We start from the raw sequence: 27410 nt of genomic DNA, 5'->3' as shown, positions 1-27410 counted from the left end.
GTTGAATCTGTTTGGTCCTACTTGCAGCTCAACACCTGACTTCAGTGATCTAGAGAATATGAATACTGTTTGGATATGAATTACAAGGACCTTATTACTCACCTGTGAAGAAAAGACTTGTTATGAGACAGCACTTTAAAAAATTTAAATGTTCTGCAACTGTAATTAGGACCAAAAGAGAGAAACTGCAGTACAGAAACCCTTTGCATACAAACTTCAAGGGCCCTGAATGCAGCCTCTAGGGATGACTGGCAGGGCTGCAGGGTGTCCCGGGTGTTCCCAAGGGACAGTGACCTGACCCAGGAGCTGCTTCCAGTCAAGGTGCACCAGGAAACTGGCAGCTCAGGGATGACTGCCTGGTCCCAGCCCTGAGTGCCAGCCTTGTCCCTAGCCCCATGGAAAAAGCCCTGTACATGACTGCAAAACTGTGCAAGTGGAACATCTAGATTTACAGCAAGACTAGATTTTATCCACAAGTTTCCTTGCAAAATTGGAGATTATTAGTCTCATACTAAAAGGTGATTTTTAACAGCAGACCTTTCAACAGACTATCAAGTAGATCTGTTTTCTTGCACACCCTCTGAGAGCCCTATTAGGTCCTTCCACTCTGCAGCCTGTGCTCTTTACTACATGCTGGGCTTTTTGTTTTAGTGAGGAGTTTTTTCAGCAGCTTTACTGCTGAAAAATATGGAAGGCCTGTCATGCTGGTTTGATCCATTAAACTGTCTTCTCAAACTGAGAGCTGCTCTGTAGGTTTCCTTAACAACGTTCATAAAATAACATCTCACTCAGCTTGTTACAGACAAATATGCAATGGTTACATCTAAAACTGGGCTAACGGCAGGTGGGGTAGACTTTGGCTTTAGAAAGGTACTCAGTTGTTAAATTTTAGATCCCCAAAACAAGTGAGAAATTTCTTTCATAGTGAGTGAGAAAACGGATTTCTGGATTATGTTACAGAATTTGTCCAGTTACTTGTTTTAAACTGCAATTAAATTATGTATAGAAACTGAGAAGGAACCAACAAGGTAACTGATATAAATCAACAGAGAGATGTCACCTCTGTATTAGCATATTATATTTGGGCAATACACATCTCTCTATATCTATCTAAAGAGAGGCAGAGAGGGTTTTTATCACAATTCTTAGAGTAACTCCATGAAGTGATAGGACCCATAATTGAGACCAGACTCAAGAGGCTTTTGTGGGGCTCCCTTGTATCGATATTTTTGGTTGGAACACATCATTCCCCCCCTTTTTACATTTCACATAGCTGAGTTAAGAGAGAGAAAAGAAAAGGAGGGTCCATTTTGTCATCTCAGGAAAGAACAAGGCTGATGTGTACATGGTCACCCTGTGTCCAGTGGTGATTGGTAACTCCCAGTACACTGCATTCCTTTTGCATTGACTTTTCTCCCTGGATTGAGGGCTACAGCAGGATGCTGAGGCCAGCCTCAAATTTTGGTATGTCCCATTTTCATTAATCAATTCCAACCTTGTATAATATTTGTCACTTCAAAAACAAATGCTCTTATATGTTAAAGAACAGGTACAGAAGAGAGCAAGGCAGGGATTTACACACCCACCTCACCATGGGCTGCTAGGGTTGGCTGTGATAGTCATCAAGCTTCTAGCACCATTCTACCTTTATTTCTCAAAGAGAAAAAACCCTTTCATGTGATAAAAACAAAATAGTGAGATGAGGGTATGATAGCTAAACATCCTTATGTGCCCATTCCTGAAGCAACAAAAAGCAGTGTCTCTCTCCCTCTGCCAGGAGAAGTAATTCTTCAACAAGATGTACTTTTGAGAAAAAGGAGAGTCCAACAGTGATTTTTCCTTAACCCACACTGTATGTTATTATTATCAGTTACCCAAACGTCATTTTCACTCTACTTAAAAGGGAAAAATGAAGATTTTAAATTTGCATGGTATGCAAAGAAGTCGTGTATTCAAGCATCTGTAGCAGGACACTGTCTCTGGGCTAGGGTACAGCAGCTCAAACTTTGCCTCATTTACAAGTTGGCAGTGATGGACTGAGTGAAAAGGATTTTTGATGTTGAAGAATGCTTGCCAAACAATCTCAATTTAGACTCATAATCAGCAAGTACCAGATAGATGCTTCCTGGCTGAGGCTGGCACCAGTATGGGTGTGCAGGCACTGAGAGAGGTGTGAGAACCAGAAGTGTCAAGTAGGAGAAACCCAAGAGCTGATACTATCTCTTTCAGCAATAAAGCACATTTTGCTGAGCAGGTGTATTGGGTCTGGCTGAGCTGGAGTTCCTTTTCCCTTCAAAGTTCTCACAGTGCTGTGCTTTGCATGGGTAGCTGGAAAGGTGTTGATAACACCACCAGTGTTGTGGGTACTGCTGAGCAGCGCCGGCACAGCATCAGCACTGCCTCTCCACATAACCCCACCCCCATCAAGGGGCTGGGGGTGGGCAAGATCCTGGGAGGAGACACACTAGGAGAGGTGACCCAAATTAACCAAAGGGATATTCCACACCACAGGGTGTCAGCTCAGATATAAGAGCTAAGGAAGGGAGGAGGAATGCGGAGAGCAACTTCTGCTCTTTACAATGTTTGCCTTCTGGACCAACCACTCCACCTGCTGAAGCCCTGGTTCTTGGGAAATGGCTGAACATCTCCTGCGGATGGGAAGCAGAAAATAAACTTTTTTTTTTCTCTTTGCTTATGCACTCCCTTACTTTCACTTTTGCTCTATTAAACGGCCTTATCTCAATCTATGACTTGTTTTCCATCTTATTCTCCCTCCCCTGTCCATCTGGGAGGGGAGTGGTGGAGTGCCTTGATGACCTGGCACCCAGCAAAAGTCAGCCCACCACAGCGGGCACAACATATAATTGTATATGATTGACAGTCAAACATTTTATATTATAAAAGACCAGTCCAGCTTTTTCACGGGGGGGATTTCTAGCATACCTCCCTAGGTATGAAGATCCTTCTCTTACATGTCAATGCCCCTCAAGGATACCCCTCAAGGCTGGGTGAAAGTGATTGCTTATGGCCATTGGTATGGTGAGTAACATCAATATATATTTGATAAACTAGCTCTGATATTATTGATTTAATAAGAAGTACACTATATTTTTAGTTTTATTGCGTAGTAAATAATTCTGATTAAAGCCTTTTGTCTGTTTGACCTTTTGTTCTTTTCCATTTTAACTTTTTCAATTTTTACCTTCTTACCTAATCATTAACAATTTTTTAAAAAATCGTTCATTTTATTAATATTGAATATCTGGTTTGCCATCCTAAATCCTGCAGGACAAACTCAGACAGAGATTCTATTTCACCTGCACAATTCTTTACATGTATACTAATGACCAGGTCTGGGGGCAGGACTGGATCTAGCTGCACCTCAACTCTTCTCTGAGAAGGAGTTTAGAAAGCATGATGATACATCCTGCACCTTGTGACTCAGCAAGAGAGTCTCTCTGATAAACTTTTCCCAAAGTTCCCATTTGGTTGTGCAACAACATCCTGTGTAAATGCTGTGGGTTGCTGTTGTCCCAGCTCTAAAATGTATTTATAGACACCGAGAAGGGTGGAATGGGGGATTGCCAGTTCTGGGGAATTGCTGGGCTTTCCACATAACCTGCAGAGCCTCCAGGCCTCCAAATTTTCCTCTCCCTTCTTCTTCAACGCACCAAAAATATGAAGTATAAGCACAAATTACAGTGCCTCTGTGGGGCCTGGGTTTCCAAATCCCCATAAGTGGGGATTAAATGAAATGTTTGCATCTTCTCCCCAGAGACAGGAGACATAACTGAACTGATTCTGGACACCTGACTGAATTATACAAACTATGGCCATGAACCATGTCACCCAACTCCCAAAACTGGCTCTTTCCTCTTGGGCCATCTGGATCCCAAATTGTCTGACACAGATGTAGGAGACTGTTTACAGGGGCAGATTGCAATTCCTGCTTCAGGTCTCAGGAAAACTCAGAGTGGCTGCTTGTCATTAGAAGACATTAATTAAATCTCTTTGGTTTCATTAAAATCAAATCAGAATGTGTTACTTTTCTCATTTGCCAATCACAAATTGTTTACCTTGGTCTTTGTGGTAACTGGCTTTTGCCAAGTGTCTTTTCCCCCACACATTATGGAGCAGAGAGAGGTAATGCTCTTCAGACACTCTGGCTGCCTTGTTTCCTGTAGGCATGAGGGTTTTGTTTTCACAGCCAACATGGAGCACACAGGCTTTCCAACACAGCCCTAACCAGAAAGGTTGGAAGTGCACAATACTTCCTCTAGGAGCCTTGGCTCACACCCCAATAAACACAGCAAGGGAAAACATGTGCCACTTGCATTCACTCTGGCATTCCCTCAGATTATTTCATGAGTGCCTAGCGCCTTCTGGTGTATAACACCACACCTGCACTTCAGCAAAAATACTTCAGGGGCCCGGGTTGGTTGTCAGGTTAGTTTTGCTTAAGCCTGCCTGCACCAGGCCCCAGTCTTCTTTGCATTTTCATGTTTAAGATTGGATTTCAAAAAAAACCCCCATGAAGACAAGAGGTAGGCTCGTGATCAAAACTGGCTATTAATAACCACAACGCAAGCTATTGTTTCAGTGAAAAGCAGTGTTCTCAAGGCATAATCTATTAAACTTAAGTATGACAACAAAGCCTTCTCTGTTCCTCTAGCATCAGTTCTGACAGCTGTCTGCAGTCCCTAGATGGCACTGTGACTCTTTATAATGATTAATCCAAAATGACCAACCCTTGTAAAATAGTGCATTGCCAATTGAGTAAGAAGTCACAGCTGCCAAGTGACTATCTTCCATCTTTTATATATGAGACATGTAATAATAGCTGGATTTATAGTGCCTATTTATTTCTTCAGTCACAGCACAAGCTTGTGCTTCACAAAATACCGCCCTCGGTGTGTTCACAGTTAATACCACACATACAGCCAGTTGGTGCTGTTTTACTCATGTGTTCTTTCTTAAGTAATCTGAATTATCCAATTAGAGATTCCCTTCCCTACTATGCAGAACCTGTACTCTGGATGTAGCAGTACCTATAGCCAGGTTGTTATGTCTGATTAGAAGCACATAACTGAAGGCTTAATCAGGTGTTCACAATTGCAGGGTATCAGTGTGATCAATCAGTGCTAGTGAATTTACTGCTAGCCATCATGTTATTAAAGGCATGGAGAAATATATTATCCAAAGTCTAAATCAATAGAGATAATATTTTTTTCCTGCTTCCAGACTGGAAATGAATATAATTTAAAAGTTTTCTGGTATAAATCAACTTTCCAATCTATGTTACTACTCAGAATAGCCACTTGTAGAAACTCAAGTGTAGGTTGTGCGGGACAAACAAACCAAAAGCAGGTTCAAGATCACAGGGATTTTTTGTATTATCAGAGACTGACATTTAGTCACCTCCCGAATCATAATGATAAAAGCCTCTAACATTATTTCCTTAATGGAAAGCAGCATGATGGCTGTCATGATGAAAGATCAGTCTTAGCATTTTGTATGACCATTCTTTGTATTTGGGCTGCAGTTGGATATTGTCTCTAAGAGTGCTACAGAATTAGGATGAGAGAAGAAGAGTTTTCACAAAGAAGCTTAATCTGTTCCAACCCACTGAGAAGTCCAGTGCATTGTATAATCCTTTCTTATTTGTGAGAAATACTTTAAAGTAGTGGTATATGTTATCATTACGTGATACACTATATTTCAAAAGGAGATAAAAATAAATGTTATAATGAAGGCATAACAGTTGGAATAAAGTTATCAAGTGAAAATGACAGAATTCTTTGTGGTCACATAACAAAGAGGCCTAAGGTGTTTCACCCTCACCTCTGGGATGCAAATGTATAAATCTTTCCTAAATTCAAGTCAAATGTTTCAGATTTGTACAAAGATGATTTCACTGCTGTAAACACAAGGAGAAGCCTAAGCCAAGGCCACAGGGGCTAAGACAGTCAATTGTTTCAGTTTCTGCCCTACAGAGTGGATGCAGGCTGTATTCAGACTAGGTGTTAGTGATTCCTTAGCACAGCCATCATCGAGGATGGCAAGAGGACTGGGAGAAATAATGATCACCACTGAATTCCATCAAGTCACAGACAAATCTCTGAAAATTTCTTTATAATGTCCATCAGGGATCAGAGAGCATTATGGTGTAAGGATGTTCCACAAAAATATTACCAATAAATAATGCTGGATCATAATTTTGTGTCTCAGATCTCAGTGGGAAAATGAGACACAACTGTAAGATATAATTAGTAAATTCTTGAATAGATGAAGTGAGGAAACTTTAAACTTTTAAGCTTTAAGCTGGTTTTCAAGTGCTACATTTAATTTTTCTAATATACCCGATGTTCCTCCAAGATTATTTGCTTCTTTTGGACAATTTTCATAGCAACAAGGAACTTTACCAGAACAGCCAAGCAGTGCCCTGTGCTCAGAAGTGGGCTTGAACATTCCCTGAAGCAAACTTGTGTTACCTGGTGCCAGTGCAAGGTGTGAGAGGAGCAATGGCCATTTGGGGTCCTGTTCTGCAGGATGAAATTGATTGGGTTCCAATTACTCCTGGGGTAGTGTGTACATCTGGCAGGCTTGGACTGTGACCCCAAACAGCCTAGAGAGGAATGTTTTACATCAACAAGAGCATTTTGTTGTTGTGTAAATATGCTGCAGGGTGGAAATAACAACTACAACTGATTGAGTTCTGAAGATCACAAAGCCTCTCCAACAGCTAGGCACCATGTGCCCTTCAGCTGTCATAAAGCTTATGGAAATGGATAGAGCAAGGTAGGCATAGAATTACAGCAATAAATCCGTTTATGCCTCCTTCTTGCCTCAGTGTCAATGAGACTGTGTTCTGACCTATATTTAGCTAGAAATTTGAAATCAATGAGAACTTAATCTGAAGTAATCTGGTTTCTGTTTTGCAAAAGGAATACTGTATTTTTACTGTCCACATCCAGAGAAGAACCAAAGTGAAAGCAGTTTTAGTTAGTGGAACAGCTTTTGCATTTTTTGGTCCTATCTCCCATTCCCCACATCTTCATTCAAACACATGAATAAAGCAGCTGATGGTGCACCTTACAGTAAATATGGCCCTTTAATAATTCTGCATTTCATTTGTCAATTTATACTGCGCTCCTTGGAAATCTGAAGATCTATTGATTTTATTCATACCAGGAAGCTAAAACAGATGACTTGCCAGTAAAGTCTACCTGCTTCTGGTTCTCAAGTGCCATTTACTTACAGTTTTAATGCCATTTTAACATGGTGTCCTGATTCCAGAACACCAACTCACATCTATCTTCTTGCTACATATCAGAAAACAAAACCCAAGCTTGTTCTATACCAAGATGAGAAGTATATTTAACTAGGGAACATAAGTAACATTCAAAGACAATTCACAAATCTGACTTCCAAATCAGTAGAAGACATAAAAGGGCATTATGAAAAATAAAAGTTGTTTTGAGGAAGATTTGAAGGGGGGGAAGCCTAATTCTTATGCATTTGTGCCATGAAGTTCCACTTCTGATTGCAACCCACTTGTTTAAGGGGGTACAGATTTTGATTCAGAACTTCTTATTTAAAAGGTTCAGATTTATGATTCTTTCATGATTTTGACTAAAAAAACCCCAACATAAACTCTTGTTTCAGCTCAAATATTTGAAAATTTTTTTTCAAGGTTTGGGATTTGAATATTTCAGAACTTTGTTCTGAGAAGCAATAATGATTTAACCATTGCCCTGCTTCACAGTAAAATATATTAACTTTTAGCCAATTCTCCTACTGTAAATTCAATTTTTTAAACGCCCTGATTTGCACTGTAGTTTTCATCTTTCTTTGCATCTGACTCATCATACACCATAAGCACAGAGACAAGGAGACAGTTAAATACCTTTTTGAGAAGCTTCTCTGATATCTGCCCATTGTTATAAATCACTAGTTGCACTTTGACTGTTTTGGAGAAGTTTCATAGGCTTTCCTCCTGCGAAATGAGACTGGGCACTTACACAGAGAGCAGCCTTTGTGTACCAGTTGGGATAATTTGGATAGGGGTACAGTAATCCCTCCTAGCTGACAGAAGAGCATTGGCAATGTTTGCCCTAACCATCTGATTGAGCACTCCTGTGCTCCTGAACATGAGGCCTGAATATTTTCCTCCTTTTTCTGATTGTTCAGTTTCAAGTAATTTAGAATTGTTACAATGGAATATTTATTATTAATTCAACTGTTAATTTATTTCCCTAAAGGAAAAATCTGCATTTTATTCTAGTTTGTCAGGACACTCCTCATAGGCTCAGGCTGTGCAAAACTTCTAGAATCAAGGCACTTAGTACAAGCTTTCAGCATTTTAACTCTGAATCTCCCTGGGGCTTCCCTTGGCTTTTACTTGAATTTCATTTTTCCTTTCTTTGCTTATGATATGAAGGGATTTTAGTTAAGTGCATGTAGTTACTGCCAGTCAACAGTTTATCTCGTAGTTCCAGCCTATTTGCTGTGCCCCAAGAATCTCAGCAATTATTCTGGGTTCTTTTCTGTCCATGTGTCTCCTTGTTTATCTGTAAGAGGTCCTGTAGAAGTACAAATCTTGAGGAATGTTATTGAATCACCAATGCCTTTTGCCGCACCTCCTTAAGTTTCCTTGTAATTCAACTACTTCTGACACATTTTGTGTCTTGTGCTTTGTTTTACATCAATCTTTTTAAATCTCTATTGCAGGTGTTCACAGAATAAACAGAGCTCACGTTTGATTGTTTACTTTCTTAATATAGATTTTCCATTTATTCATTTGAGAGTAAACACAACAAAACACCCAAGCCATTAGTGTAGTGATGTTTTTCACATGACAGAGTTAAAGGGGATGAGAATGTGCTTGTGCAAGTCCAGCTTTTTGAAACTGGAGCTATGCTCTCCAGTATCACTTTAAATTGTTGTGTTAGCATCTTTTTTTAGTAGCTGGTTGCCAATAGCTGTCTTAGTGCTGTCTGGCCTTTTGTTCCTTAAAGGTGTTGCTGCATAGTGAGCAAAGTTGAATTTGGTGTCAGTTCCTTTGTGCTTTGGTATTTCAGTCATGGACCTCGGTCTGCTGAAGGCCACCTCCAGATGACACGGGCTGACCCAGAATTCAGTGTGGCTCTTGCTTCCTGCACTGAAAATTCATGCTCCCAGCTGGCCACAAGACCCCTGCCTGCTTTCTGGTGGAGGCCAGCAGTAGAAGGAGCAGTAATCAGACCTCTGGTGTAGCTCCCAGGTAGGATATGATTACTTTGCACTCTGATAGAGAAGCATAAAGTCATAAATATGTATAAAGGATGTTTATAAGTTCCTGACCTTTACTTAAAGACTTCAGAGATTTGCAAAAACACAAGAGAATCCTGTTTGGTCAAATACTATATCCTATTCTTAAAGAGGGAACAGTCAGAAAAAGTTTTCTCTGATTCTGTACTGCTGTGTGAAATACTGCTGAAGTAGCACCAGACACTGCTTTGCTTTCTGGGCTGTTATTTCAGATCATTTAGAGAAAAAATCAGCTTTGGTTGTATTAATAAATAGAGGAAAGATCTTGTGATTGCCAAATTTGGCAATCTGTAATTTAGGCATAAGATCTCTACTGATACAGACATCCAGTCATAATGTTAGTCACTGCTAAATGGAGAAGGAAATTAAATTTTCCTTTTATTCCACTGCAAGTCAGGAGGTGATCTGTTGTATTAAAATAACGGTGCAAACTTGCGTCAGTAAAGGGACTTAAGCCCTAAAACATTTGTTCTCAGTAATTTTCTGCCGTTACAAGGTAATTATTATTTTACATTTAACAACTTTCATAATTTTAAGCCTATTGTAGACAGCTACAATTGAGTGCTGCCTTTGTACTAGTTGATCCCATACATTTTCTATTACTTAATTATAAATCTTTATTTCTGAATAATATTTACTGTGGAGTCAAAGTATAGAAACTGTAGAATAGTATTGTTTCCAACTGCAGTAAGGATGAAAACCAACGGCTCTGTTTAAATGGACTATTCAGACTGCAGCATATTCTGAGTTATTATATTCTGTGTTATACAGGGTGTTCAGGGGGAAAACCGCATATTTTTTTTGTGCAGAGACAGATTCTGTCTCAGGTTTCAAATCAAGCTCTGTTTTGTATGAAGAATCTCTTTTGAGCAATCACAGTATTTCCTTAGAGAAGTGAAAAATTCTGCATCAAACTGAGGATGCTGGCTAAAAAGGCTAAAATGCTATTCTTAAACCATTTTGAGCAAATTATTTAGTACTTATTTTGCTTTGTAGGCACAGGATTTAACAGCACATGACTGAAAATAAGGAGCTGAAATTAGGAATCTTTCTGATTTCTCAAGCTAAGCACAATTGCCCATTTTAAAGTGACTTCTTTCTATGGTTCATAATGCCTTTGAACTCTGTACCCCTACTCAGAATTTTAGATATGTTCTTTGTACTTAGACTACCTACCATACATAACCTTGCTTGTGTAACCAAGGTCAAAATAATTCCATCTGTCAGTCTTGAATTCCATAAACGATACCATCCTCGTGCTCTGAGGCAAAGACAAAGCTTTCAGGCAGTGTTGCTGGTTAATGAATTCAGCCCCTAGGTGTGTTACACAAGGGTCATCTTGCCATACACCATTCAGGCAAAACAGTGATTGGAGAACAGGCACAGCTTCTTCATGGAAATTTCTGACAAGCTTGGAGCACAAAGCCAGTGCTTTTCAAAAGATTTCCTCTTTACGTCAGTGTTTTAGCATGACACTTTCCTAACAGTCTTGTTCTGCCAACTTCAAAAATGTATTCCCTATTGGTGTCCTAACCTTTCCCCAGTTGCCCAGAATGACTTCATAGGCTGACCATGATTATGTGCTCTAGATCAGTAAAGAAGAATTGGGGATTTCTGGACCAATATGCACCATTTGCTCTTCATGTAGCCTGTCAGGCTGCCCGCTGCAGACAAAGACTGACTCCAGAAAGAAGTTATAGTTCAGATAGAGCAAAACAGACAGATATGGCAGGAAACCTTTTCTACAATCACACAATAGTTAAAGGTTTTCAAGACCTTTACACAACTTACCCTTGCTTTTTAATAGAACATGTTCAATTATAGTACCAAAAAAAAAAAAACCCAAAAAAACCAACCAACCCAAAAAACCAGACTGATGCTGGGGAATGTGCTAAGAGAAGGCAAGCTGTTACATGTCCAAGCATGGCTTGGAATGGTCCCCTATTTCTGCTTTTGGAATGGAAGTGCCAAACCATCATCTTTCTGGCACCATTCAGGATCAGACCTGTTTTGCTTGCACTTCATATCTATGTTTTTGTTGAAGGAAGAGCTCAGTGACAGAGACAGTGGGCAGCCCTTTGTATCAGAAAAGAGTTCCCTAACAGTTTAACTCTGCATTGCACTATGTCATTCTCCTTAAGCACACAGATCCTGCTCAAGCAGTTTATGTATCAGACTAACAGCTTGAGCTTGATTTGGCATAGCAAGTCCAATAGTAAAATGTCCTCAATAAAGGACATTTTTGTCCTTTATTGACCATTTGGACTATGTATTCCCGGTTTTGGGACTCACTGTAATGGGACAACCATTACAATCATGTCCAAAACTCAGAGGATTAAGCCTTCAAAGAATCTGTCATAAAGCTAAGTTAACTAAGTTAGAGTTTGGTTACAGAAGTAAAACATTCCTCAAGACTTAGAATGAAAACTTTTTACAACTCAGACATTAAAGCTTCTTTTCCAAGGAGGCACAAGAGGTCCAAAAGAGACAACATACAGCACTAATCAAATTGGAGCTTATATCTCTTACCTTCGATAATCATGTTATTTTTGTTACCAGACCCCTGTAAATTTGAGCCTTTCAATTTTCAGAAGGAACTGCTTCCCATAAATAATTCCCCTTTGGCCCATGCAGTGTTCTTACTGCAGCCATGCTGACAGTCCCATTGCAAGGGTCTTGCTTACAGAAAGCCTTTCTGGATTGCTAAAACCTGGAAGCAAATGGAGGAAGCTCTGTTGGCTGAGCCCTTGAATCAAAAAAAAACCTGCAAGCAAAGAATCAGAGCATGGCCTTTGGTTACATGCTAGACCATGCTACATGAGTTGTGAACAAGTCAGAGAGCTTCACAAACATCTTAAACCATGACCATTATAATACTCAGATGTTTCCTTACCCCAAGAAACATCAACTGCAGCTCACTGAAGTTTATCACCCCAGTGCAAACATTTTAAAAATACAGATTTTGATCAGTAATTTTCATTGCCTGCAGCTCTAACATTCAACATCAGAATAAATTGTAACTCTTGAGAGATGGATTTGCTGATGCAGCTGGCTCATTCTATGTCTAAATGAAACATGATCTCCCTAAGGCTAAAGGTTGTTCTAAAATTATTTACCTAAAGATTGATGGTATCCAAGGGTTTATTTCATTACTTCATTACTTATTTTGTTAAATTTCCCCATCTCTGCCATCTCTTACCAGCCTCTCTAAGAATGGTTTAGCTTTATATTGCCTCTGTGGTTAGCACTTTATTTTCCCACTGAGAATCCCTGCATAAGCAACTGAAAATTTTGTGTACTTTCTGCATAACCAACAGATTCATAGAAAAAAAAAGCTAAGTTACACTATGTGTTTATTTGGGAGGTGCCACTTTTCTAACTTGGCAGCCACATTAAACAATATTTTCACAATCTATTTTTGATTGTTGTACTTTTTGTAACTAAAACTCATTGGAAGAACTTACATGTCCACTGTGAAGGTATGGGACGGAAATACTTGTTACAAATACTTTTTTTTTTTCCCCTGTGGCACTGTCTGAACTTTTATTTGATTGTTATTATGTTGATTCTAATAAAAAATTAGTATAATTAGTGCTTTTTATATATTGCTAATGGACAGGGGCAAACTTAACTTGCATTCTTGTCTTCTTACGCATATTTGGGTGTTTTCTTCAGTGAAAGAGCAGATTTTCAGGATTCTTATACCACAAATTTGTTTACTTATTAGTGGTAGGCTGATTGAATTACCCTGTTCAATGTGTTATATTTAAACTTTGAGAACAATAGACAGACTGAAAATATTTGATTTTTCATGGAATCTATAACATAAAAATAATATTAGAGCGAAACAACATTTAAAAAACCAAAACCAAACTAAAAAAAAACAAACCCAAACCTGACACAATAGTTGATTAAAAATATTTACCTTATGTTTTGTCTGAAAACTCTTTCCCCCTCCAGTTTTTTAAGGAAGAGAATGATTCTAGAATGAAGGAAAGATTTTGCTATGAGTTGCATGCAAGTCAAGAATAAAAGATCTAGAAGTAGACTTTTCTGAATTAAAAAAAAAAGACAAAATGAGTTCTTTAAGAGAAGTTCACTGATTAGTAGTGACATGCCAACAGAAGAAATCCAGCAAGATGTAGGTGGGGTGAAGTGGTGGTAGGGACATCTTAATTTGGGTAAGTGTGCTCCAGCTCTCAAGAAACTGGTCCAAATCTGATCATACATATACATTTATTTAGAATAATTGCCTGTGTTCTCAACACTAGCTGTATTTCTGTGTGTAGAAGTCTTTCCTTTGAAATTTTTCTTATCAGAATTCAAGACTGAGAATTTAACTACTTAGTTGCATTGCACTGTTCTGTACATTAACACTCCCCTGTCTGTTAAATAAATATTTATAGCCTTGGAGGAAGGCTTATAATTAACCATGGTTGTATGTAACTACTTATTTTGATGGTTTCTGAAGAGTAAAGCAGTGCTTGATAGTGACACATCAGTGTTTTTCTCTGGCAAATTCTGTTACTTTATTTGCAGTAAACAGGTTCGTGACAGCTGAGAATTGCTCTGAATGTAATCCAGTTGAGTGCTCAAATGCATCCTTACCTTTAACTACACAAATATCCCTGCTGAGTTCAATAGATGCATATAAGACAAAATATATGCTACTCAGTGCTTTGGTGAATCATGACCAGAATGCACAAAACCTGCAGGATTGCATCACACAGGGCTTATGTTCATTGTCCTTGATACTCACACTGATATTTATGGGGATATCACTTTTAATGCTAGTACAGGCTGGAAAACATAACAGTTTGGTCTATAAAAGTAAAGAATTTAAAATTTCAGAGTGTATACTGTGTATTTGACACTAGGAGTCATACCTAGATGTTGTAGGTTAAGAAGGAAGTGAGTTTTTGGGAGGTTGTGGTCGAACCAATCAGTGCTTGGATTTGAATATTGTCACCTGGTTTGGCCATTGAAGGCATGGACTGCCTCTGAGAACACAGGGGGTTAAAAGCAGAGAACTCCCAGGAGAACTCTCTTGGTTCAGGTCCGTGAAGGAGCTCAGAGCTCCCCTGCCCAGGCAGGGCTGGCTGGGGGAGGGAAGCCATGCGGCCGGGTGAGGTAGGCCGGAGCCTCGGGCAGAGGAGGGGGTGAAGGCTTGGCAAGATGGAAGGGTGGAGGAGCCCTGAGAGGCATCAGGCCCCCCTCCTACCTACCCTGGGAGATAGAGAGGGAGAGTCAGTGCCTGTGCTGCCTTGAGGTTTGATATCATGGACTGGCAGCAGGGCTGGACAGAAGGAGAAGTGGGGGATGCGGCTCGAGAAGGTGCCTGGCAGCTGTGGGAGTTCTGGGCAGACAGAGGCAAAGATTGTAACCCCTTTTTAGAATAATGGAAACCTTACAAATAAAAAAACCTGATCCTCCTGAATTAGAATGAGGAGAGAGGGATGAAGCAGGAGGAAATGAGCAAGTGTGATGAAAGTTGATGCACATGAGAAATGTCAGAAGAGGTGAGAAGAATCTTAATTGAGAAGAGATAATAGAGTGGCTTTGTGCTGGACTCTTTTCTTGTATGGCCATGGTCAGACCCATATCTTTCCTATAACACAAAGATTGCATTTAGGAGGAAGCAATGCCTTGAAACCAAAAAAAGTACAGTGAAGCAGTAGAGTGAACAGAAACAGCAGAAGAAAGTGTAGAATACCCTCTGTCTTCAGTGAAGAGAGAAATCTCTATTCACCAGGCCCCTCAGCCCCCGGGGGTAAATCTGGGGGAGACTGGTGTCCTGAAGTTGAGAAACTCCTGCTTTTAGAACTGAGTGGAGCTTCCTTAAACAGAGAACCCTAAAAGCAGTCCTGGTCCATGTGCAGTGGTGAGAGCACTGGACATGGAGGGAAGAAGTCACGAAGGCAGATGTTCTCTGAACGGTGCCATGAGTGACATGGAAACACAAGAAATTTCAATTGTGTTTCTGAGAGAAGCCTATGGTGCAAGGGGGGACTCCTCTCTCTCTGATAGACTTGAGAGTTGATTATTTGAGGGGTGCTGATAGACTGGAAGTTAATTATCTGAGAGATGCTAATGGGGTAGAAATCTACGATGTCATTTCATCCTGTGGAGAAAATGAACGAGAGGAAGAGGAATGTATTTGGAGGGTTTTCATTCTTAATTCTGTGTCTGTTCCTTTTTAGATGTTATTGTTAATAAAGTTTGTTTCCCTTATTCCTAAGTTAGAGCCTGCTTTGCTCTGTTCCTGATCACATCTCACAAAAGCCACTAGAGAAAGTGTATTTTCATGGGGGCACTGGCATTGTGCCAGCCTCAAACCATGACACTAGACAAAGTGGGATTTTACAGTTTAGAGAAAGAATCACAGACAGAAAATTACTTTTAAATGCAGAAGGATATTCTTCTTTCCAATTGGAACATGTTTTGTTCTTCTTTTGGTGATTTTTATAGAACCAGCATAGTTAGAGAACCTTTTTACTTGACCAAAAAAACCAAAAAACCCCCACAATTTGTTTGATAAGAACCTCTATTATAGGTCTAACACAGTTATAGAACTTTGACAGAAAAAAATTTCACTATTGAGTTAAAAATACAGACTCTCTTTTCTGCTGGTGCTCACAACTTTAAACCCATGAAGAATACCATAGTGGATAGGAACCTGCTAAAGTAGTGACAAAAATAGCCAGTGACTCAAACTGAAAAGGATTTTAGGCTTTTGTCACATGAAAAACACATAGGGCTAAAAGCAAACCTTGACATGGCCATGCTCATGCATCCCCTTTTCCATAGCACATTCCCCACAAACACCCTATCTCTGGCTCCAAAAGATTCAATAAATACCAAGTCAATCCCTATGGCTACATACTAGGATGGGTCTTAATCTGAGTACTTTTTATAGCTCTACTTAGAAGACAAAAACATAATTACAGCTACTTCACTGATGTGAAATGTTTTCACACGTGCAATGATTTGTAGATCCATTTCTGTTGGCACAAGTGGGAGCCAGGATATACTTTTGCATTCAATTGTAAGATAGTAACAGCTTCAGAAATTCTGAAAAATTAAAGGAGAGATTTGTTAGGTTCAGGCTGTCCTTTAATTTTCCAATACCTTTTTCATCCTTTACATGCTCTGAGGGCCTCTGCTGCTTACACATTACCTTTCCTTTTTTCTTCTGGGCTTTTGCAGGAGTGCAATAGAGAAATTTCTCTGTTGGGGCAGGTAGGAAGAGGCTGAGCAAGATTTAGGCAGGAATGACTAGAGATGAAATTAGAGGAGGGATAAATCACACTCCTCTGCAGCTTTCACAGAGCTACTCCAAACCCTTCAAACAGCCCAGTTACCTATATTTTAGAACTTCCTTTCAGCTACAGGTAGCATAACTAAAAAATCTAAAATCATCTCCCATTTTATCATGTATTCAGAGATTCTGCTGTATGAGGTACAGCAGGGTGGAACTTTGGTGTTTGTTAGCAGCTGGAGTGAGCAGAGAACTATTCTGCATTTCAGTTTCTATCTCCAAAACATCGAGGCCAGCTCTTCTCTGTATCATAAGAACATCATGCCTATAGATGCACTTTCACACCCAGATACTGCAATGAAAACAGATCAAAGAGAGATCTTGTTACGTGTAAAGCTGTAGGATTGGCGGGGGGGGGCGGGTACCCTGCTTCCTTCTGCAAGCTCTCCTTTTTACTCAATCTGAATAGCAGCTGCTGGCATGTCCCTGAACCGTGTCCATCAACGTGGAACACTGAGGCTCCTCCTGAGCAGCTCAGCTGCCTGCTGCAGGCAGGCAGTGCTCTAAGTCCATACCAGATTGCTCCTTCGTCTCCTTGATTTGGTGAAACGTGGGATGCATTAGTCCTCATCTATGTCTCACTTGCTCCTACCTCCTCCGCCCCCTCAAATTGTCTTTCTACTTAATATGCATACAAAATTACAGTTAATTGATTTCATCTGAATTTGAAATAATCTCTTAAAGCTTTAACTTTGCTTTCTTAAAATATTTCATTTTCAACTACACCTTTTATGACTCAAATCTGAGTATGAGACTGGGTTTTTTTCTTTTGTAATCGGAAAGACTGATATATCTAGTCTTCATCTTTGTAAAAACAGTTGCAAAAATGATACATTTATATTCTGAGAATGAGGCACATTTGAACTTCCAGAATTCCTGCGCACCTGTATTCGTCCCAATTATGCAAAAAGCTCATGTTCTGAACCAGACATTCAGTTTTGTAATAGAAATCTCTAATTTGCAACACTTCCATAGTTTCATGTGCCAAAACAAGACTTCTTGTTGTCTTTGGAGTCCATTTAATCAGCTTGGCTTCTAGTCTGTCTGCTTCTGAAGTTGAGCATAAGAGTGCCTCTTTTAGGTCACAGCTTGTGGTTCTGCTTAGTGAACTTCCAGCTATTTCAAAAAGCCTTAATGACTGGTGAGAATTTTGATAATTTTCATAAATATTCTATAGACTGTTGAACTGCTACCCCTTCCCATCTGCTATTTCCTCTAGTTCAGGTGAGCATTGTTATTCCATGTAGGACTAATGCAGTGCAATGGAGGAATCCAAACAGAAATAATCAAAGTAAATGGTTTACTTATTACCAGTGGGATGCAGATTCCTTCTCACCATCTGGGAAAATAAATAATGGCTTTTTTTTTCTCCAGGATGTTTGTAAGAGAAAATGTGCAGTTTTATGGGTCACAGAATATCTTAATCAGCCCTTGAAGCATCAAATATTGGCTGCCTTCAGACACAGCACTTCAATAATTAAAACTTAGTTTATTGGTTCAAAAGGAGAAGTAGCATCATGAGCAACTTGTACTGTATAACTGCATAGTGCATCCCTGTTGCTGTGACAGGCCATACTTTTTCTGGGAAGCCATTTTAGAGCTGAAGCAAATAAAAGTAGTTTACCTCTATTTGAATTCTTTGTCTCAAATATTTTTAAAATTACATTCACACTAAGGTTTTTTGTTGGTGGTGGTTATGGTTTTTTTCCTAACACCAAGAATAAAATACATTCTGATTTAATCATGAGAGTGCAGGAGCTGGATGGGATTCTTGGTCTAGATCTGGAGCTCCTATACTTCAAGCCATTCAGCAAGGAGATTTCTGTAAGCTTCAAGTACTCACCAATGGTATTGTTTCTAGGCCATCAATTGAGTTCTATCATCACATCTAAAATTAAAGTTACAAACTGTTTTCCAAATGTCATGTGTGTGAGCTTCTAATTTATGCTGAATGCTTGACTCTATTTCACTAGCTTGTTTTTCAGAAAAAGAAACAGAAGCAGAACCTTCTGCAACACTCCTCATTCATCCACAAAGTAATTTGCAGACATCCCTAATAAAGGAGCATGGAAATGAAAACAAATTAATTGCAAAATAATTGAAAAGTCATTAAAGTGATCTTCACAGCCTTATAAATGAAAGGTAATTATTAAATGGAAGTATGACATATGTAATTAAATATAAAATGATAAAAGTTAATGTTATTCTATGGTGCTTTCAGACTAATTACTATGCCAAATTTGGGAGAATTGTACTGGTTAAAAAGGGAAAAGGAAATAAATAATGTTTTCCTCACAGAAAATATACCTTGACTGAAAAAGCAAGAGTTTACTCTAAAACCTCAGTTTTCATGAGTTGGCTGAAGTGCTCCATCTTTGCTCTACCTGCTTCTGCTTCCATGCCTCTTGCACAAGAATGTGGTGATTGTTCTGGCTATGAGCATTAAAGGAGAAAATTTATTTTTTCCTGTTCTGCAGAAGTATTAATATGTTCTTTGGTGTGTTCTACAGAGCTGCTTCCCATTTAGGTCCTAACCTAAAAAAACACTTTTCACTCATTGTAGTGATTATTACACATAAATTTGAAAAAATAATTATTTATATCCTTTTCCTTACTTGTGTGTCCTCCTAAGATCCATGAATTAGTCACCTCTCACACAGTTCTCTAGGATCTCAGCTTTTGGTGAAGAAATCTCTAGCTTTTTCTTTTTTTTTTCTTTTTTTTTTTTTTGCTAAAATACATGCAGAAAAAGGTGCAGTTTCCTTAGTTTCCTTGAATCAGTAAACTAATGTGGGTAGGGCTGTTTCTGGCCATAACAATTGAAGAGGTGAATCTGAATTTAACATTTTCAGAAATGCTCCAGAGCTTTAGGATCACAAAGGTGTGTCGACTGCTGTGGGTATTTTGCTGCTGTAAAGTATTTCACAGTTCATGTAGCACAAGCGCTGCCTGGTACATACAAGTATCCTTTGCAGCTCCACATTAAGCTAAGCACAGCCTTAACTTGCTTTGACATATTTTACTTTGAAATCTCTAAGACCTTGAATAGCTTGGGAAATTGTAATATTTCTCTCACCCTCTGAAGAAGCCAAGAACCAGTCAAAGGACTTTCCCACAAAGATGCTCTGGCTTGGAATTAGTTTTCTCCATTGCTTTGACACTTGCTAAAATTTGAGCAGGGTTTCATATTTTCATTATCTCAGTGTAACATGCATGAATCCCTCTCAGGTGAGAGCACAAACAAAGCAGATACCTGCTGATGTGCCCCCAGTGGCCAGTGCTCGTGGAAGTGCTCCAAATGAGTCCTGCAGCACCTGGCTCCAAAGAAAGGCAGATCACACAAACCTTCTTCAGTGGATGGTGGATAGAACAGGACTGTGGGTATCCAGCTCTGGTGCCTAATCAAAGCTAGACCATTTTTGGATGTGAGAGCTTTAGTTTATGAAGGTTCACCTTTTTTTACAGAATAAATTGCATGAATTACAAAATGAACAGGATTTTCCCCTTAACCTGCACACAAACCAGTGATGTTAAACCAGTTATTGTAGGACAACAGTTGAGATCTCCCCACTCCAAGGCTGTGTAGTTGACAACTATTACAATATTAACAGTGCTGCTTCCACAATCTTAACAAGGGTTTTAGGCTTAGAATAGAGGCTGTTTTTAAGTACAGTAATGCTAATAAGTGATTACACCAGGATATAAATGATATTTAAGCTACCAGGAAGAGCTAGGAATAATTTTGAAAATTATTAAATAATTTTGAAAATTAAAAAATTCTTAACTGAAGAACTGGAGAAGGAGCAGATCAACACATACAAATCTTTTAAGGTTGATCTCCCTGCACAGCCTGTGTTAAACATGGCACATCAGCACTACTTGCTTTTATATTCAAGTCTCCATCTGATGCTGCATTTGAAGTCTACTGGAACAGGCAGCTCCTAAACAACATCCAGATGAAACTAACCTTGTATTCTGAGCACACACAGGCTGAAACTGAAGACATCATCTCTGAACATGATGGGGAAAAAAGTTTGAAGACAATCTTCTGAGAGGAAACATTGGTGAGTGAAGACTCTCCAGCAAAGAGAAAAACCCCCACAATGACCTGGCATGTAGTGAAAGAATGTTAAATTCACAATGACCTTAAAGCCTCAAATCTACAACAGCAGTCATGCACACTGAAATACTGTGCTTATCCACAGACTGAGACCCATTGGAGACCCAGTGAGACCACGAATAATTCCCAAGTTTCTTTACAGCCCTATACAACACTCCTGTTTTGGCATGGAGGCGTGCTCTAGTCATGGATTTGGATCAAGTAAGAGACCAATGGCTACTAGAAATCCTGGTAGTAGCAAGGTGGTGGGCAAATTATATATTTCACATATCAGTTCACTCAAATTGACTTCTTGTTTATCAGTTTCTTAAGTTTACATCTTGGAATGAAATCCTGTATTCATTGCCACACCTATGCCAAGCAGTCAGCAAAGAGTGATGACATATGTATGGATTTTGGTTTAGAGCTTGCCAAGGTGTCAGTTTCTGCCAATGTCTTCCCTTTTTACTAATATTCAACTTTAACAAAGTGATCTGAAGCAAAAAGGATTTCTAAATAAAATGTGTATACATATGCTGTTAGACACATTTATTTTTTTAAATCATTCCTGTCACAGGTGTGTATTTTCACCTCTTTTCTAATCTGTGGATCTGGTTATAACAATGAAATCTTTTCACCTGTCCTTCCCTTTCCTCTGTATTTCCTGAATTTGGGCTCTGCTTGTAGCTGGGACTGATATTTTGACCTAATTTTAAGAAAGTGTGCAAAAGGTTACCAGGACTGGATCTCAATCTTAAAGCTGTGACACTTTCTGTTTAGGAGTAAAAGACATCACAAGCTTCTTCTGGGACATCAGATATAGTTTATTGTCTGCATTACAGTTGTGGCAACTTGTGCATCTGGCATGGTCACAGCCACGGGTAGTCATGGTAATTGTTTTGCTTTAAAGTCATATATGTCCTACGTGGAATGGAAAAAACTCAATCACCTCATCCAAAGCCTTAATTCACCTTAAAAAGGGTCTCTATTAAGAAATTTTTGATACAGTTTATTCATACTGCCACAGTGGAATAAGGATGTAGGAGGTCTACAGTTACATCTAGCTTCTCAAAAATCAAACTTCACAAAGTAACTCAATTTTGGAAAATCTGTATTGGTACAGATGTGATTTACAAGTGTAGGTTCACTGGCTTGGGGTTAGATACCTGGCAAGCTTTCTACAGTTTGCATCTGAAAGGAACATTGTATGGGATGAGCTCAACACTTTCCTTTGTTAGGGAGTGAGTACCCTCCTCTGCTGGAGACAGGAACACCACCAGAGAAGGCACAGGGACTAAAACCTAAACTGTATTTCTGCATTAACATTGTCTCCTTGAGTGCAACTCATTCCTCTCTTCCCTGCCTTAGTTTCCTCCGTGGAGAGAGACGCAGAAGTGACAGCTATGTAAATACTCTGCACTTCATGAATGGAGAGGCATCAGATTAAAAAACAAAAAACCTAGCAATTACCAGAGCATTCTGCTGCAAGAGGGGCACCAGGTAACAGCAGCACTTCACCACCTCCTCATTCCTGACTAGTGAATTACAGGACACATAGAAAAGCAGAGGTAAGCACTCAGATGGTCATATTCCTTGAGAACATTTTCAAATTGCAGAGCTCTCATAAATACTTCTCTTCATTTAGCTAAGAAAGAAATATCATCAAGCTACTGAAAGAAACAATTAATAAAAAAATTAATGCAAGATGATACCCAGATAAAAAAGTCTCCAGTGAAATTAATGTCTCCCCAAGTCTTAACTAGACACACTTGAGTGACAGCCATTATGCACAAGACTAGGAGCTGAATAGTCTCATATTCTTGTCACGTTCCCAATGCTTTTTATCCATCTTACGGGTTTTTCCCTCATACTTTCAAGCACTTTAAAATCATTTATTTGGCATATTTTATTGTGCCAGCTGCTTATTCCTGGTGTTATCTAATAGGATTAGGGGGATGCAGAAGGTGGGGATGTGCTGGCCCTGTAATACTTTGGGAGATTAAATGTTTTCTTTGTAACGTTTTAAAGTCTTATTTCATTTTGCACCAATTTAAAATGGAATTATTTTTCCCCCTCCTTCCCCACCTCCTCCTATGTTTGAAGAGTGGTGTGTCACCTTGAAAAACAGCATGTGGGATCAAGATGAGAGAGGTGGGAGAGAAAAGCTTTCAGATCTGTAGTCCTGTGAGAATCAAAACTGTAAATCTGAAAAGCACAGGATTAACTATAATCTGATATTTCAGGAGAGAAGTAATGAAACTGCATGCTCTTCTACATTCTTGTTAAAAGTAGTTTTCTCCTTAGAAAGAGAGTGGCATAAAATATCAGGTAAGATTTATCATTGCATCTCAGAAGCAATTCAAAAGGTACATTTGCTAGAATTCTGCAGTTTATATAGATACTTCCCTTTTTCTATAAATGTTTTCTAGCAAGTGGAGTGGTGAGATATTAAGAAACCCCACTGCCCAGTAGTTAATTAGAAGTATACAGCACAGGAGCCCACAGATATGTCTCCACAGCCTCCTATAGAAATTAAGATACATTACCTAAAAATTCTGTTACAGCATTGCTGATGTTCCTGTGATTTTGATCTGCACATAGGGAAAGTTAATGTTCAAAACCAGCAGCTAGTAATATGTCAAAGCTGCTAAAATGAGCTGAATTGTGCAAGTAGACAGGTAAGAACCCTGCCTTGTATCTATTTACTTCTTCCACAGCAGACTGGTCAATTTACTATAGGTAGGAAGATGTTCAGCATAATTCTAAATTACAAATTTCCATCCATCCTCCTCCACTAATCTTCATGAGCATTTGGCTTGAAGGAGTCATTATCCCAAATTCCAATTCCAAATTCGTCTTGCTCAACCTCTCTATTATGCCCTGTTATTAACATCTTTTATTAACATTATTAACATCTCTTGAAGCATTCAAGGTTCTTTTGTAACCTGTACCAAACCTAGCTACAGACATTGATGATAAATGAAGAACCAGGTTCTATGTGAAACATTATTACACAATACATCAGTTTTATGCCAGAGTTACTGATGTTTTCATGGTCTCTCTATTCAGAGAAATGGTCCTGTACTCACAGGGGCTTCATAATTTGAATAGCAAGCATCTTTTAGATTGACAAAATAATTTATAAAACCTGAATCGTGACTCAAGGCTACTTATGTAAATCAGTTTTTCTTGAAGTGAGAGTTGCTGTTGCTTTCTGTTGATGAGTGTGGTCTGCAAGTTCTCTGGAGACACTCCTAATCCTTACCAGTATCCTGAAAATAACATTATGCTAATGAAGTCCATTTTTCACTTGTAATCCTATTCAATTAAATTTGAGCAATGGCTATTTGCATATGAACATATGTAACTTGATTTCCTGAGCAATTATTTTTGCATGCCGTAATCAGTGTAAGATCCCACAAATTCCAAGGCACAACACCTGCAACAGCTGCTCTGAGTCATGACAAAATGCATGTTTTTCTACTTTGTCCCAACATAATCTGAAAAATAAAAGTTGAGATAAGAGTCTTCAACAAAGTATTTCTGAACCCTCTTGAGAAACCTGAGTTTAGCTGGTAGAGCATTTGTTAAGCTGAAGAAAATAAATCAAATATAACTAACTGCCGATTTTTTTTTCTCCCCTCTAAAATATGTTTTTAAATACCTCTTAAATGTATCACCCAGGTGTAAATCAAGAAAAATTTGATTTAATGCACAGAGGTGACCAATTCCCAGCAGTGCCAGATTTTATTAACTATCTCAAACTCATCATTGCTCTAATTCTTCCTACAGGTTCCTTCTTTTTTTCTGCATTTGTCACATTTCCTGTCCTGTTACTTTGCCAAAATCCTGATAATCTGAATAAAGAGACACCCCAGCAATGCTATTGCAGGACATCATGCTGTGTTCTCACTTGCTGGCCTTGTTACCCAAATGCAAAGCAAGTACACCATATAATTAAAGTTTGGTCTTGAAACTTCAGTGTGACAAAGCTGCTCTGAAGTGTTTCTTTAAGCTGAAAACAGGGAAACTGGAAGAAAGTCCCAGCAGTTTATCATTGTAAATCACACAACCCTAAGCTGGTAACAATACATTGCCTCAAGTTTCTCTGTGGTTCAAGTTTCTTCTGTTATTCTAGTGTTCTACTATGATGTGAAACAGTATTTCAAGACAGTGTTAGGAAAATGGTTGGAAAGTTCTAAGTCCATCTCAAATCCTAAAATATCAAAGTAGGAATGTATTCTATTGACTGATGATGCTGGAAATAAGGAAACTGATTCCCTTTTGGTGTGAGGCTAAGCAGAATGGTTCTGAATCACCCTTTCCTTCCTGCCACTGAAACAGTGAGGATCTTACCCAACTGCCTGTTGCAGTCTCTGGTTTATTCATTGGAGGCAGGAACTTTCCATATTTTAAGATTTTACTGTGTTAGCATGAAATACTCTGTTTTGATCTCCTTTTATATCCAAAAGGAAGAAAATGAGCTTTCAAAAGGCTTAGTTTATAAGAAGATATTATCTAAGAAAAGCAGCTGTAAGATTTAAATAAGTTCAAGTGGCCATTTAGAGATCTGCAAAACATTCAGTCTTTTCATATTATTTAACTACTGTAGGACTCATTCAAACAGCCATGAGAGACTAGAAAATGTATTTCTAAATTAATGAGAAAGTTATTAGGAAAATATCTAGTAGGTTGATGGAGATAACCTACCTACACTCCCTTCATTTTCGTGTTTCATGCTGAGCTAATTAGCACTTTCTAATGCAACACTATTTCACAGCATTTGCATTCTAAGTGCTGGAGAGGGAACGACGACTCAGATGAACAGGTATTGAAACTTTAGGAAATGATTAAACATGAGGGGAATAAGAGGTACCATTTATAGGCAAGGTAGCTATGCTGCTGAAGAAGACAAAGGTAAGTAAAAGGTACTTCAGCTTAGTGCTTTTCTAAAAGAAGATCACTGGGAAATAGATTAATAGATGCCTAGATCTCCATGAGGCCCAAACCTTTATTTAATATCAGGCCAGAAGACAAAGAACTTACTGTTATCACTTCATTTTTAGTGTCTGACGCTTTGCAATGATAGATAAATAAAGTCCCTCCTCTAGGATCATTTCTGCCCTCAAAGAAAGGAGCCTACTGGGCAGAAAAAAGCAATAAATTGTAACAATGACAAGATCTTACATACTTATTATAGTAATTATGTCTGTAAACTGCTGAATTATTCTGGTGGCCTGACAGTGAGAATATACACACATATACATGTAAGCATATATGCAAAGGAACATTAGTCCAGAACACTAAGTACAAAGTAATTACATGGGTAGTTTGTGTAATATTTAGAATATATAAAAGATTTGTCCTTTATTCCTATTTTCATGTTTTTGTAGTAATGTTTGGCAGGCAATGTAATACTGATAGTTACTTAAGTATACATGTAGTTTTTGAGACAGCATTAGTCTTTCTGGCATCCCAGGAACTTTAACATCCTTGCCTAAAATATATACATAATGACTTAATTACGAGAAAATCTAACTCAAGTCTTTTAATATTTACATTTACCAATGCAACTATAAAGTAATGCATGAAATACCTGCAGATCTCCTTCATGTTCTTTCCAGCTTCAAAGGAAATAATCTGCCAGATGATATTCTTTATTATATATGGATATGAATATTGGAAGACTGAATCCCAAGAGTGAAAGATGAATGACCCTGAACTAAAAAAAAATATTATTGTCTCCTCCTATTCTTCCTGTAGCTTGCCAGGAAAGTTAAAGACACAGTACATTTTACTTTGAAAAACTTATTGGCTTAGCACAGGATGCAAGTAGAATAAGCTTTGCTTGTTTTTTTTCTTGAGAGCTTTAAAATTTAATTTGATATAGCAACTTGCAAGCCAGTCTCAGAGCCAACAGAGTATTTCAGTTGCCTGGAATAAAAGCAAATCCCAAGTCTTATGAATGTAAAGGGACTAACTTTATTTCAAAAGTTATATACTTAAAAGTTTTTTGTACAGTTCGTGGGCTTTGTTCTTTGCTCTGAATGAAAAATAAATTGTCTTTCCCTGTAAGTGCTTTAATACAAATTATCTTAACAAGCCACCAATAATTCTTCTTTCCAGTCAAAATAATGAAATCCTAAGATGAGCACCTCAAGCAAATATTGTTTGCATGCTGTACTGACCACCCAGTTGATCCAGTGGGCACTTCTCACAGCAGTATATTTTTTAGACTTATCATTCTTGTTAAGTACTACTTGGCTGCTGGCTTTCAGTATGCCTTCATTCATTAACACTGTAGATTAGATGCTGGGTTTTTTCATTGGACTAAAAACAATATTTACTTAACTCTATGAAAGTATCAGTGCTCTTAGAGACAGCTGAAAACCCAAGAGAGTTGCTCAGTGATCGTGGACCAACCTCAAACTTGCTCCCAGACTGTGTGGTACTTAGTTACCAGCTGTGGTTAAACCATGACGCCACTGGTATGCAGGAATTACTGAACACCACAAATCACCTCTTTTCCTTCCCCCTTCTGCTAAGATAATGTGTTGGCTTTCACTAGCACCAGAAAAGGCTAGCAGCTCCTGTAATTTCTGTTAGTTTTATATCAGCCAGTATTTGTAAAAGCAGTCAAGAATTTCCATATTTACCTGACCTTGGTGGAGTTCTGCCACCGAC

The 27410-nt window shown here is 38.7% G+C and overlaps 1 long non-coding RNA gene across 1 annotated transcript; it reads right to left on the bottom strand.

Moving 5' to 3' along the window:
- Nucleotides 1-11739: 11739 nt before the first annotated feature.
- Nucleotides 11740-15187, bottom strand: LOC135295595 (uncharacterized). Its single transcript, XR_010357717.1, has 3 exons — nucleotides 15023-15187; nucleotides 13235-13291; nucleotides 11740-12019 (listed from the first exon to the last, which is right to left on the bottom strand). It is a non-coding gene; the product is annotated as an uncharacterized LOC135295595 (long non-coding RNA).
- Nucleotides 15188-27410: the final 12223 nt, after the last annotated feature.

The sequence above is a fragment of the Passer domesticus genome, chromosome 2, assembly GCF_036417665.1.
Source record: "Passer domesticus isolate bPasDom1 chromosome 2, bPasDom1.hap1, whole genome shotgun sequence".
NCBI lineage: Eukaryota > Metazoa > Chordata > Aves > Passeriformes > Passeridae > Passer > Passer domesticus.
Note: the sequence above shows the minus strand (reverse complement) of the source record. Positions and strands in the feature narration are given on the sequence as shown.